Source organism: Pristiophorus japonicus, chromosome 29, assembly GCF_044704955.1.
Source record: "Pristiophorus japonicus isolate sPriJap1 chromosome 29, sPriJap1.hap1, whole genome shotgun sequence".
NCBI classification, from domain to species: Eukaryota; Metazoa; Chordata; class Chondrichthyes; family Pristiophoridae; genus Pristiophorus; species Pristiophorus japonicus.
In genome coordinates this window covers 3100958-3113173 of record NC_092005.1, presented here as the reverse complement: position 1 = coordinate 3113173, position 12216 = coordinate 3100958, and the positions used below count along the sequence as shown (strand labels likewise).

General features: G+C 44.4%; 1 protein-coding gene and 7 non-coding genes across 8 annotated transcripts in view; 1 reads left to right on the top strand and 7 right to left on the bottom strand.

Moving 5' to 3' along the window:
* Positions 1-12216, top strand: part of LOC139239972 (gastrula zinc finger protein XlCGF7.1-like) — a 120977-nt gene that overhangs the window by 71165 nt on the left and 37596 nt on the right. The gene's annotated exons all lie outside the window — the stretch shown is intronic.
* On the bottom strand, positions 1328-1399 carry trnae-uuc (transfer RNA glutamic acid (anticodon UUC)). The gene has a single exon. It is a non-coding gene; the product is annotated as a tRNA-Glu (tRNA).
* Positions 1942-2015, bottom strand: trnai-aau (transfer RNA isoleucine (anticodon AAU)). The gene has a single exon. It is a non-coding gene; the product is annotated as a tRNA-Ile (tRNA).
* Positions 3600-3671, bottom strand: trnae-uuc (transfer RNA glutamic acid (anticodon UUC)). Its single transcript has one exon. It is a non-coding gene; the product is annotated as a tRNA-Glu (tRNA).
* trnai-aau (transfer RNA isoleucine (anticodon AAU)) lies at positions 4204-4277 on the bottom strand. The gene has a single exon. It is a non-coding gene; the product is annotated as a tRNA-Ile (tRNA).
* trnai-aau (transfer RNA isoleucine (anticodon AAU)) lies at positions 9481-9554 on the bottom strand. The gene has a single exon. It is a non-coding gene; the product is annotated as a tRNA-Ile (tRNA).
* Positions 11139-11210, bottom strand: trnae-uuc (transfer RNA glutamic acid (anticodon UUC)). The gene has a single exon. It is a non-coding gene; the product is annotated as a tRNA-Glu (tRNA).
* Positions 11743-11816, bottom strand: trnai-aau (transfer RNA isoleucine (anticodon AAU)). Its single transcript has one exon. It is a non-coding gene; the product is annotated as a tRNA-Ile (tRNA).

The window sequence follows — 12216 nt, the reverse complement described above, 5'->3', positions numbered from 1 at the left end:
CCCCTTAGAATGAAGGAAACGCGAAATAACCAGAAATTGCTGAAACAGGGAATTGAACCAGGAACCATCTGGATCTTCAGTCAAACGCCTTCCCAACTGAGCTATTTCGGCCTGACAGTAACCAAAGCAAAGTTTTTTTACACCTTTTTGAAAGAAAACCTGACCCCGGAATGAATTGCCCCGCCCACTCAGTCCTCATTTCGGGGCAATGGGTCCCAAACACATCTCGGAGCTCAGGTAGTGTTACTGTAATATATAACGATACCGAAAATCTTAATGCTCATGTTCCGTTATCACTGACCACGATCTTGGCAGTGGTGTTGCTAAGTTCAAAATGTGTATTTTTTCGCACTGGCAATGAATTGACTGATATCTGTGCTGTGAGCAACTCGGTTTCTTTGGGTGATGTCGTGCAAGAACGTAATGGAAGCCTAATTATAATGGTGATTGTTCTCACACTGCAGTTAAAAGTTGGCAAACTTACAGTGTCAATTAGCAATTCTTGTTCCATATGTTGATTTAATGTTCTGCTGAAGTGTTCATAAAGAAACAAAGCTTGCACAACAGGCTCGACCTCACCGTCTTGAAGACACAGTGAAATATACTGGAGAGTGTATAAGTGTTTGAGAACATAAAATATCAGTAAAATACCCCGTTCTTTTCTCGACACTGGTGGGCTGTGAAAGGGAGACGGGCCGAAGTCCTACTTAGCCGCACTGAACCGAGCCAAGGTGAAATTATAACAGGTTCAGTTCATAGCAGTGCTATGCTGAAGAGAGATAAGTGTCGCGAATCAAGGAGAGATTTAACAATACTGATGTTGAATGTCGGTTAGATCAAGCACTCCATGAATTCTCTGCTGGGAAATTCAGAGATTGTAAATCGCCTGTGAACGCTAAACATAGACACACAGTGAGCCAATGTGCAATATAGGAGGGGCCCAGGCCAAATGAATGTTCAGAATAAGTGATCAGTGCCCATGGCCCAGGCATTCACTGATTCCAGTCTTGCACACGTTGCTAAGTTTAAAATGCTGAATATTTCCACACTGGCAATGCATTGACAGATGGTAAGCTAGAGTGATGTGCCGCAAAAATGTACACGGAAGGATAAAGTTAGCCATGATTGGCAACATGTACGGTGTCAATCAGCACTTGTTGAGCGAGATCTCCTCATTTACTGCTGACTTTAAAACGGAAGGCACAGAAGTGTATGCTGTATCACTACAACGAATGATGCGCTACTGATGGTTGGGGCAGCAAGAGTGCAGTGAGCTGTAAATTTGTTCAGGAAGAGCCTTGCAGTTCAAACGGGCGAAAATACAATGTTCCCTGACCGGGAATCGAACCCGGGCCGCAGCGGTGAAAGCGCCGAATCCGAACCACTAGACCACCAGGGAAGCTGCTACACGTTTGCTTGCCAACAAGCAGACCAACACAGTCTTTCCTGCTTGCTTCTTCCAGATTCTCACCACATTCGCGCCAGGTCAAACTTTTCGTAGCAAATGGCATTTTTTGTGGAGAACACCAAAGATATGTCCGCGCATCGACAGCATCACGTGCGGGTAGGCATCCACTGAAATCTATTTCATTCTGTCCTTTTCTCGGGATTTTTCACTCTTGGTGCCGGGTGAACATTTCATTTGGTGTTTTTGTCCTGAACTGCAGTCTTTTGCCCATCTCCAGGCGACAGAACCGTTCTGTCTGTCTGTTCCGACTTTTGAACATTTACGGGAACAGGCCTGCGGTTCATCGTTTATCAGCAAACCAAGAAACAGAAATAAACAGAAAGATGTGCCTCTCCACCCCGTCGGCAAAGAAGCAATGACTGTTATTCCAAATAATGCCCAACCCTTGGGATTCTGTGTGGATTTGTTTCATTATAAAGATTTGATTTTCAACGTAACTAAAAACCGAATAAAAATTATGGAAAACACTGGAATGGCCCGCACGGGGATGGAACCCGCGACCTTGCCGTTATTAGCACCACGCTCTAACCAACTAAGCTAACCGGCCACAAATTGTGTTAACGTTGCGTGAAAGCTCAGTCTGCGGGGATTGTGTTTCCAACTCACACTGGATGTTAGATTTACTGCATAAACATTGAACACATCACATCGCTTAAACATTGTTCACTGTTCATCTACAACACTGCGCAACGTGTAAATAGAACGTAATAGAAAAAGAGCGCTAAATCTAAAAACAATTCACGTTGAAAATTATTATCACGCAACCACTGAAGAACCCACTGTCCCGATATAAAATCAGCCACTCCCCTTCGAATGAAGGAAACGCGAAATAACCAGAAATTGCTGAAACAGGGAATTGAACCAGGAACCATCTGGATCTTCAGTCAAACGCCTTCCCAACTGAGCTATTTCGGCCTGACAGTGACCGAAGCAAAGTTTTTTCACACCTTTTTGAAAGAAAACCTGACCCCGGAATGAATTGCCCCGCCCACTCAGTCCTCATTTCGGGGCAATGGGTCCCAAACACATCTCGGAGCTCAGGTAGTGTTACTGTAATGTATAACGATACCGAAAATCTTAATGCTCATGTTCCGTTATCACTGACCACGATCTTGGCAGTGGTGTTGCTAAGTTCAAAATGTGTATTTTTTCGCACTGGCAATGAATTGACTGATATCTGTGCTGTGAGCAACTAGGTTTCTTTGGGTGATGTCGTGCAAGAACGTAATGGAAGCCTAATTATAATGGTGATTGTTCTCACACTGCAGTTAAAAGTTGGCAAACTTACAGTGTCAATTAGCAATTCTTGTTCCATATGTTGATTTAATGTTCTGCTGAAGTGTTCATAAAGAAACAAAGCTTGCACAACAGGCTCGATCTCACCGTCTTGAAGACACAGTGAAATATACTGGAGAGTGTATAAGTGTTTGAGAACATAAAATATCAGTAAAATACCCCGTTCTTTTCTCGACACTGGTGGGCTGTGAAAGGGAGACGGGCCGAAGTCGCACTTAGCCGCACTGAACCGAGCCAAGGTGAAATTATAACAGGTTCAGTTCATAGCAGTGCTATGCTGAAGAGAGATAAGTGTCGCGAATCAAGGAGAGATTTAACAATACTGATGTTGAATGTCGGTTAGATCAAGCACTCCATGAATTCTCTGCTGGGAAATTCAGAGATTGTAAATCGCCTGTGAACGCTAAACATAGACACACAGTGAGCCAATGTGCAATATAGGAGGGGCCCAGGCCAAATGACTGTTCAGAATAAGTGATCAGTGCCCATGGCCCAGGCATTCACTGATTCCAGTCTTGCACACGTTGCTAAGTTTAAAATGCTGAATATTTCCACACTGGCAATGCATTGACAGATGGTAAGCTAGAGTGATGTGCCGCAAAAATGTACACGGAAGGCTAAAGTTAGCCATGATTGGCAACATGTACGGTGTCAATCAGCACTTGTTGAGCGAGATCTCCTCATTTACTGCTGACTTTAAAACGGAAGGCACAGAAGTGTATGCTGTATCACTACAACGAATGATGCGCTACTGATGGTTGGGGCAGCAAGAGTGCAGTGAGCTGTAAATTTGTTCAGGAAGAGCCTTGCAGTTCAAACGGGCGAAAATACAATGTTCCCTGACCGGGAATCGAACCCGGGCCGCAGCGGTGAAAGCGCCGAATCCTAACCACTAGACCACCAGGGAAGGTGCTACACGTTTGCTTGCCAACAAGCAGACCAACACAGTCTTTCCTGCTTGCTCCTTCCAAATTCTCACCACATTCGCGCCAGGTCAAACTTTTCGTAGCAAATGGCATTTTTTGTGGAGAACACCAAAGATATGTCCGCGCATCGACAGCATCACGTGCGGGTAGGCATCCACTGAAATCTATTTCATTCTGTCCTTTTCTCGGGATTTTTCACTCTTGGTGCCGGGTGAACATTTCATTTGGTGTTTTTGTGCTGAACTGCAGTCTTTTGCCCATCTCCAGGCGACAGAACTGTTCTGTCTGTCTGTTCCGACTTTTGAACATTTACGGGAACAGGCCTGCGGTTCATCGTTTATCAGCAAACCAAGAAACAGAAATAAACAGAAAGATATGCCTCTCCACCCCGTCGGCAAAGAAGCAATGACTGTTATTCCAAATAATGCCCAACCCTTGGGATTCTGTGTGGATTTGTTTCATTATAAAGATTTGATTTTCAACGTGACTAAAAACCGAATAAAAATTATGGAATGGCCCGCACGGGGATGGAACCCGCGACCTTGCCGTTATTAGCACCACGCTCTAACCAACTAAGCTAACCGGCCACAAATTGTGTTAACGTTGCGTGAAAGCTCAGTCTGCGGTTTTGTGTTTCCAACTCACACTGGATGTTAGATTTACTGCATAAACATTGAACACATCACATCGCTTAAATATTGTTCACTGTTCATCTACAACACTGCGCAACGTGTAAATAGAACGTAACAGAAAAAGAGCGCTAAATCTAAAAACAATTCATAGAAACATAGAAAATAGGTGCAGGAGTAGGCCATTCGGCTCTTCTAGCCTGCACCGCCATTCAATGAGTTCATGGCTGAACATTCAAATTCAGTACCCCATTCCTGCTTTCTCGCCATACCCCTTGATCCCCCTAGCAGTAAGGACCTCATCTAACTCCTTTTTGAATATATTTAGTGAATTGGCCTCAACAACTTTCTGTGGTAGAGAATTCCACAGGTTCACCACTCTCTGGGTGAAGAAGTTCCTCCGCATCTCGGTCCTAAATGGCTTACCCCTTATCCTTAGACTGTGACCCCTGGTTCTGGACTTCCCCAACATTGGGAACATTCTTCCTGCATCTAACCTGTCTAACCCCGTCAGAATTTTATATGTTTCTATGAGGTCCCCTCTCATTCTTCTGAACTCCAGTGAATACAAGCCCAGTTGATCCAGTCTTTCTTGATAGGTCAGTCCCGCCATCCCGGGAATCAGTCTGGTGAACCTTCGCTGCACTCCCTCAATAGCAAGAATGTCCTTCCTCAGGTTAGGAGACCAAAACTGTACACAATACTCCAGGTGTGACCTCACCAATGCCCTGTACAACTGTAGCAACACCTCCCTGCCCCTGTACTCAAATCCCCTTGCTATGAAGGCCAACATGCCATTTGCTTTCTTAACCGCCTGCTGCACCTGCATGCCAACCTTCAATGACTGATGTACCATGACACCCAGGTCTCTTTGCACCTCCCCTTTTCCTAATCTGTCACCATTCAGATAATAGTCTGTCTCTCTGTTTTTACCACCAAAGTGGATAACCTCACATTTATCCACATTATACTTCATCTGCCATGCATTTTCCCACTCACCTAACCTATCCAAGTCGCTCTGCAGCCTCACAGCATCCTCCTCGCAGCTCACACTGCCACCCAACTTAGTGTCATCCGCAAATTTGGAGATACTACATTTAATCCCCTCATCTAAATCATTAATGTACAGTGTAAACAGCTGGGGCCCCAGCACAGAAACTTGCGGTACCCCACTAGTCACTGCCTGCCATTCTGAAAAGTACCCATTTACTCCTACTCTTTGCTTCCTGTCTGACAACCAGTTCTCAATCCATGTCAGTACACTACCCCCAATCCCATGTGCTCTAACTTTGCACATCAATCTCTTGTGTGGGACCTTGTCGAACGCCTTTTGAAAGTCCAAATATACCACATCAACTGGTTCTCCCTTATTCACTCTACTGGAAACATCCTCAAAAAATTCCAGAAGATTTGTCAAGCATGATTTCCCTTTCACAAATCCATGCTGACTTGGACCTATCATGTCACCTCTCTCCAAATGCACTGCTATGACATCCTTAATAATTGATTCCATCATTTTACCCACTACCGATGTCAGGCTGACCGGTCTATAATTCCCTGTTTTCTCTCTCCCTCCTTTTTTAAAAAGTGGGGTTACATTGGCTACCCTCCACTCCATAGGAACTGATCCAGAGTCAATGGAATGTTGGAAAATGACTGTCAACGCATCCACTATTTCCAAGGCCACCTCCTTAAGTACTCTGGGATGCAGTCCATCAGGCCCTGGGGATTTATCGGCCTTCAATCCCATCAATTTCCCCAACACAATTTCCCGGCTAATAAGGATTTCCCTCAGTTCCTCCTCCTTACTAGACCCCCCGACCCCTTTTATAACCGGAAGGTTGTTCGTGTCCTCCTTCGTGAATACCGAACCAAAGTACTTGTTCAATTGGTCCGCCATTTCTTTGTTCCCCGTTATGACTTCCCCTGATTCTGACTGCAGGGGACCTACATTTGTCTTTACTAACCTTTTTCTCTTTACATATCTATAGAAACTTTTGCAATCCGTCTTAATGTTCCCTGCAAGCTTCTTCTCATACTCCATTTTCCCTGCCCTAATCAAACCCTTTGTCCTCCTCTGCTGAGTTCTAAATTTCTCCCAGTCCCCAGGTTCGCTGCTATTTCTGGCCAATTTGTATGCCACTTCCTTGGCTTTAATACTATCCCTGATTTCCCTTGATAGCCACGGTTGAGCCACCTTCCCTTTTTTATTTCTATGCCAGACAGGAATGTACAATTGTTGTAGTTCATCCATGCGGTCTCTAAATGTCTGCCATTGCCCATCCACAGTCAACCCCTTAAGTATCATTCGCCAATCCATCTCAGCCAATTCACGCCTCATACCTTCAAAGTTACCCTTCTTTAAGTTCTGGACCATGGTCTCTGAATTAACTGTTTCATTCTCCATCCTAATGCAGAATTCCACCATATTATGGTCACTCTTCCCCAAGGGGCCTCGCACAACGAGATTGCTAATTAATCCTTTCTCATTACATAACACCCAGTCTAAGATGGCCTCCCCCCTAGTTGGTTCCTCGACATATTGGTCTAAAAAAACCATCCCTTATGCACTCCAGAAAATCCTCCTCCACCGTATTGCTTCCAGTTTGGTTAGCCCAATCTATGTGCCTATTAAAGTCACCCATTATAACTGCTGCACCTTTATTGCACGCACCCCTAATTTCCTGTTTGATGCCCTCCCCAACATCACTACTACTGTTTGGAGGTCTGCACACAACTCCCACTAACGTTTTTTGCCCTTTGGTGTTCTGCAGCTCTACCCATATAGATTCCACATCATCCAAGCTAATGTCCTTCCTAACTATTGCCTTAATCTCCTCCTTAACCAGCAATGCTACCCCACCTCCTTTTCCTTTTATTCTATCCTTCCTGAATGTTGAATACCCCTGGATGTTGAGTTCCCAGCCCTGCTCATCCTGGAGCCACGTCTCCGTAATTCCAATCACATCATATTTGTTAACATCTATTTGCACAGTTAATTCATCCACCTTATTGCGGATACTCCTTGCATTAAGACACAAAGCCTTTAGGCTTGTTTTTTTAACACCCTCTGTCCTTTTAGAATTTTGCTGTACAATGGCCCTTTTTGTTCTTTGCCTTGGGTTTCTCTGCCCTCCACTTTTCCTCATTTCCTTTCTGTCTTTGAAAATTATTATCACGCAACCGCTGAAGAACCCACTGTCAGATTATAAAATCAGCCACTCCCCTTAGAATGAAGGAAACGCGAAATAATCAGAAATTGCTGAAACAGGGAATTGAACCAGGAACCATCTGGATCTTCAGTCAAACGCCTTCCCAACTGAACTATTTCGGCCTGACAGTGACCGAAGCAAAGTTTTTTCACACCTTTTTGAAAGAAAACCTGACCCCGGAATGAATTGCCCCGCCCACTCAGTCCTCATTTCGGGGCAATGGGTCCCAAACACATCTCGGAGCTCAGGTTGTGTTACTGTAATGTATAATGATACCGAAAATCTTAATGCTCATGTTCCGTTATCACTGACCACGATCTTGGCAGTGGTGTTGCTAAGTTCAAAATGTGTAATTTTTCGCACTGGTAATGAATTGACTGATATCTGTGCTGTGAGCAACTAGGTTTCTTTGGGTGATGTCGTGCAAGAACGTAATGGAAGCCTAATTATAATGGTGATTGTTCTCACACTGCAGTTAAAAGTTGGCAAACTTACAGTGTCAATTAGCAATTCTTGTTCCATATGTTGATTTAATGTTCTGCTGAAGTGTTCATAAAGAAACAAAGCTTGCACAACAGGCTCGATCTCACCGTCTTGAAGACACAGTGAAATATACTGGAGAGTGTATAAGTGTTTGAGAACATAAAATATCAGTAAAATACCCCGTTCTTTTCTCGACACTGGTGGGCTGTGAAAGGGAGACGGGCCGAAGTCCCACTTAGCCGCACTGAACCGAGCCAAGGTGAAATTATAACAGGTTCAGTTCATAGCAGTGCTATGCTGAAGAGAGATAAGTGTCGCGAATCAAGGAGAGATTTAACAATACTGATGTTGAATGTCGGTTAGATCAAGCACTCCATGAATTCTCTGCTGGGAAATTCAGAGATTGTAAATCGCCTGTCAACGCTAAACATAGACACACAGTGAGCCAATGTGCAATATAGGAGGGGCCCAGGCCAAATGAATGTTCAGAATAAGTGATCAGTGCCCATGGCCCAGGCATTCACTGATTCCAGTCTTGCACACGTTGCTAAGTTTAAAATGCTGAATATTTCCACACTGGCAATGCATTGACAGATGGTAAGCTAGAGTGATGTGCCGCAAAAATGTACACGGAAGGCTAAAGTTAGCCATGATTGGCAACATTTACGGTGTCAATCAGCACTTGTTGAGCGAGATCTCCTCATTTACTGCTGACTTTAAAACGGAAGGCACAGAAGTGTTTGCTGTATCACGACAACGAATGATGCGCTACTGATGGTTGGGGCAGCAAGTGTGCAGTGAGCTGTAAATTTGTTCAGGAATAGCCTTGCAGTTCAAACGGGCGAAAATACAATGTTCCCTGACCGGGAATCGAACCCGGGCCGCAGCGGTGAAAGCGCCGAATCCGAACCACTTTACCACCAGGGAAGGTGCTGCACGTTTGCTTGCCAACAAGCAGACCAACAGTCTTTCCTGCTTGCTCCTTCCAAATTCTCACCACATTCGCGCCAGGTCAACTTTTCGTAGCAAATGGTTTTTTTTGTGGAGAACACCAAAGATATGTCCGCGCATCGACAGCATCACATGCGGGTAGGCATCCACTGGAATCTGTTTCATTCTGTCCTTTTCTCGGGATTTTTCACTCTTGGTGCCGGGTGAACATTTCATTTGGTGTTTTTGTCCTGAACTGCAGACTTTTGCCCATCTCCAGGCGACAGAACCGTTCTGTCTGTCTGTTCCGACTTTTGAGCATTTACGGGAACAGGCCTGCGGTTCATCGTTTATCAGCAAACCAAGAAACAGAAATAAACAGAAAGATGTGCCTCTCCACCCCGTCGGCAAAGAAGCAATGACTGTTATTCCAAATAATGCCCAACCCTTGGGATTCTGTGTGGATTTGTTTCATTATAAAGATTTGATTTTCAACGTGACTAAAAACCGAATAAAAATTATGGAAAACACTGGAATGGCCCGCACGGGGATCGAACCAGCGACCTTGCCGTTATTAGCACCACGCTCTAACCAACTAAGCTAACCGGCCACAAATTGTGTTAACGTTGCGTGAAAGCTCAGTCTGCGGGGATTGTGTTTCCAACTCACACTGGATGTTAGATTTACTGCATAAACATTGAACACATCACATCGCTTAAACATTGTTCACTGTTCATCTACAACACTGCGCAACGTGTAAATAGAACGTAACAGAAAAAGAGCGCTAAATCTAAAAACAATTCACGTTGAAAATTATTATCACGCAACCACTGAAGAACCCACTGTCCCGATATAAAATCAGCCACTCCCCTTCGAATGAAGGAAACGCGAAATAACCAGAAATTGCTGAAACAGGGAATTGAACCAGGAACCATCTGGATCTTCAGTCAAACGCCTTCCCAACTGAGCTATTTCGGCCTGACAGTGACCGAAGCAAAGTTTTTTCACACCTTTTTGAAAGAAAACCTGACCCCGGAATGAATTGCCCCGCCCACTCAGTCCTCATTTCGGGGCAATGGGTCCCAAACACATCTCGGAGCTCAGGTAGTGTTACTGTAATGTATAACGATACCGAAAATCTTAATGCTCATGTTCCGTTATCACTGACCACGATCTTGGCAGTGGTGTTGCTAAGTTCAAAATGTGTATTTTTTCGCACTGGCAATGAATTGACTGATATCTGTGCTGTGAGCAACTAGGTTTCTTTGGGTGATGTCGTGCAAGAACGTAATGGAAGCCTAATTATAATGGTGATTGTTCTCACACTGCAGTTAAAAGTTGGCAAACTTACAGTGTCAATTAGCAATTCTTGTTCCATATGTTGATTTAATGTTCTGCTGAAGTGTTCATAAAGAAACAAAGCTTGCACAACAGGCTCGATCTCACCGTCTTGAAGACACAGTGAAATATACTGGAGAGTGTATAAGTGTTTGAGAACATAAAATATCAGTAAAATACCCCGTTCTTTTCTCGACACTGGTGGGCTGTGAAAGGGAGACGGGCCGAAGTCGCACTTAGCCGCACTGAACCGAGCCAAGGTGAAATTATAACAGGTTCAGTTCATAGCAGTGCTATGCTGAAGAGAGATAAGTGTCGCGAATCAAGGAGAGATTTAACAATACTGATGTTGAATGTCGGTTAGATCAAGCACTCCATGAATTCTCTGCTGGGAAATTCAGAGATTGTAAATCGCCTGTGAACGCTAAACATAGACACACAGTGAGCCAATGTGCAATATAGGAGGGGCCCAGGCCAAATGACTGTTCAGAATAAGTGATCAGTGCCCATGGCCCAGGCATTCACTGATTCCAGTCTTGCACACGTTGCTAAGTTTAAAATGCTGAATATTTCCACACTGGCAATGCATTGACAGATGGTAAGCTAGAGTGATGTGCCGCAAAAATGTACACGGAAGGCTAAAGTTAGCCATGATTGGCAACATGTACGGTGTCAATCAGCACTTGTTGAGCGAGATCTCCTCATTTACTGCTGACTTTAAAACGGAAGGCACAGAAGTGTATGCTGTATCACTACAACGAATGATGCGCTACTGATGGTTGGGGCAGCAAGAGTGCAGTGAGCTGTAAATTTGTTCAGGAAGAGCCTTGCAGTTCAAACGGGCGAAAATACAATGTTCCCTGACCGGGAATCGAACCCGGGCCGCAGCGGTGAAAGCGCCGAATCCTAACCACTAGACCACCAGGGAAGGTGCTACACGTTTGCTTGCCAACAAGCAGACCAACACAGTCTTTCCTGCTTGCTCCTTCCAAATTCTCACCACATTCGCGCCAGGTCAAACTTTTCGTAGCAAATGGCATTTTTTGTGGAGAACACCAAAGATATGTCCGCGCATCGACAGCATCACGTGCGGGTAGGCATCCACTGAAATCTATTTCATTCTGTCCTTTTCTCGGGATTTTTCACTCTTGGTGCCGGGTGAACATTTCATTTGGTGTTTTTGTGCTGAACTGCAGTCTTTTGCCCATCTCCAGGCGACAGAACTGTTCTGTCTGTCTGTTCCGACTTTTGAACATTTACGGGAACAGGCCTGCGGTTCATCGTTTATCAGCAAACCAAGAAACAGAAATAAACAGAAAGATATGCCTCTCCACCCCGTCGGCAAAGAAGCAATGACTGTTATTCCAAATAATGCCCAACCCTTGGGATTCTGTGTGGATTTGTTTCATTATAAAGATTTGATTTTCAACGTGACTAAAAACCGAATAAAAATTATGGAATGGCCCGCACGGGGATGGAACCCGCGACCTTGCCGTTATTAGCACCACGCTCTAACCAACTAAGCTAACCGGCCACAAATTGTGTTAACGTTGCGTGAAAGCTCAGTCTGCGGTTTTGTGTTTCCAACTCACACTGGATGTTAGATTTACTGCATAAACATTGAACACATCACATCGCTTAAACATTGTTCACTGTTCATCTACAACACTGCGCAACGTGTAAATAGAACGTAACAGAAAAAGAGCGCTAAATCTAAAAACAATTCATAGAAACATAGAAAATAGGTGCAGGAGTAGGCCATTCGGCTCTTCTAGCCTGCACCGCCATTCAATGAGTTCATGGCTGAACATTCAAATTCAGTACCCCATTCCTGCTTTCTCGCCATACCCCTTGATCCCCCTAGCAGTAAGGACCTCATCTAACTCCTTTTTGAATATATTTAGTGAATTGGCCTCAACAACTTTCTGTGGTAG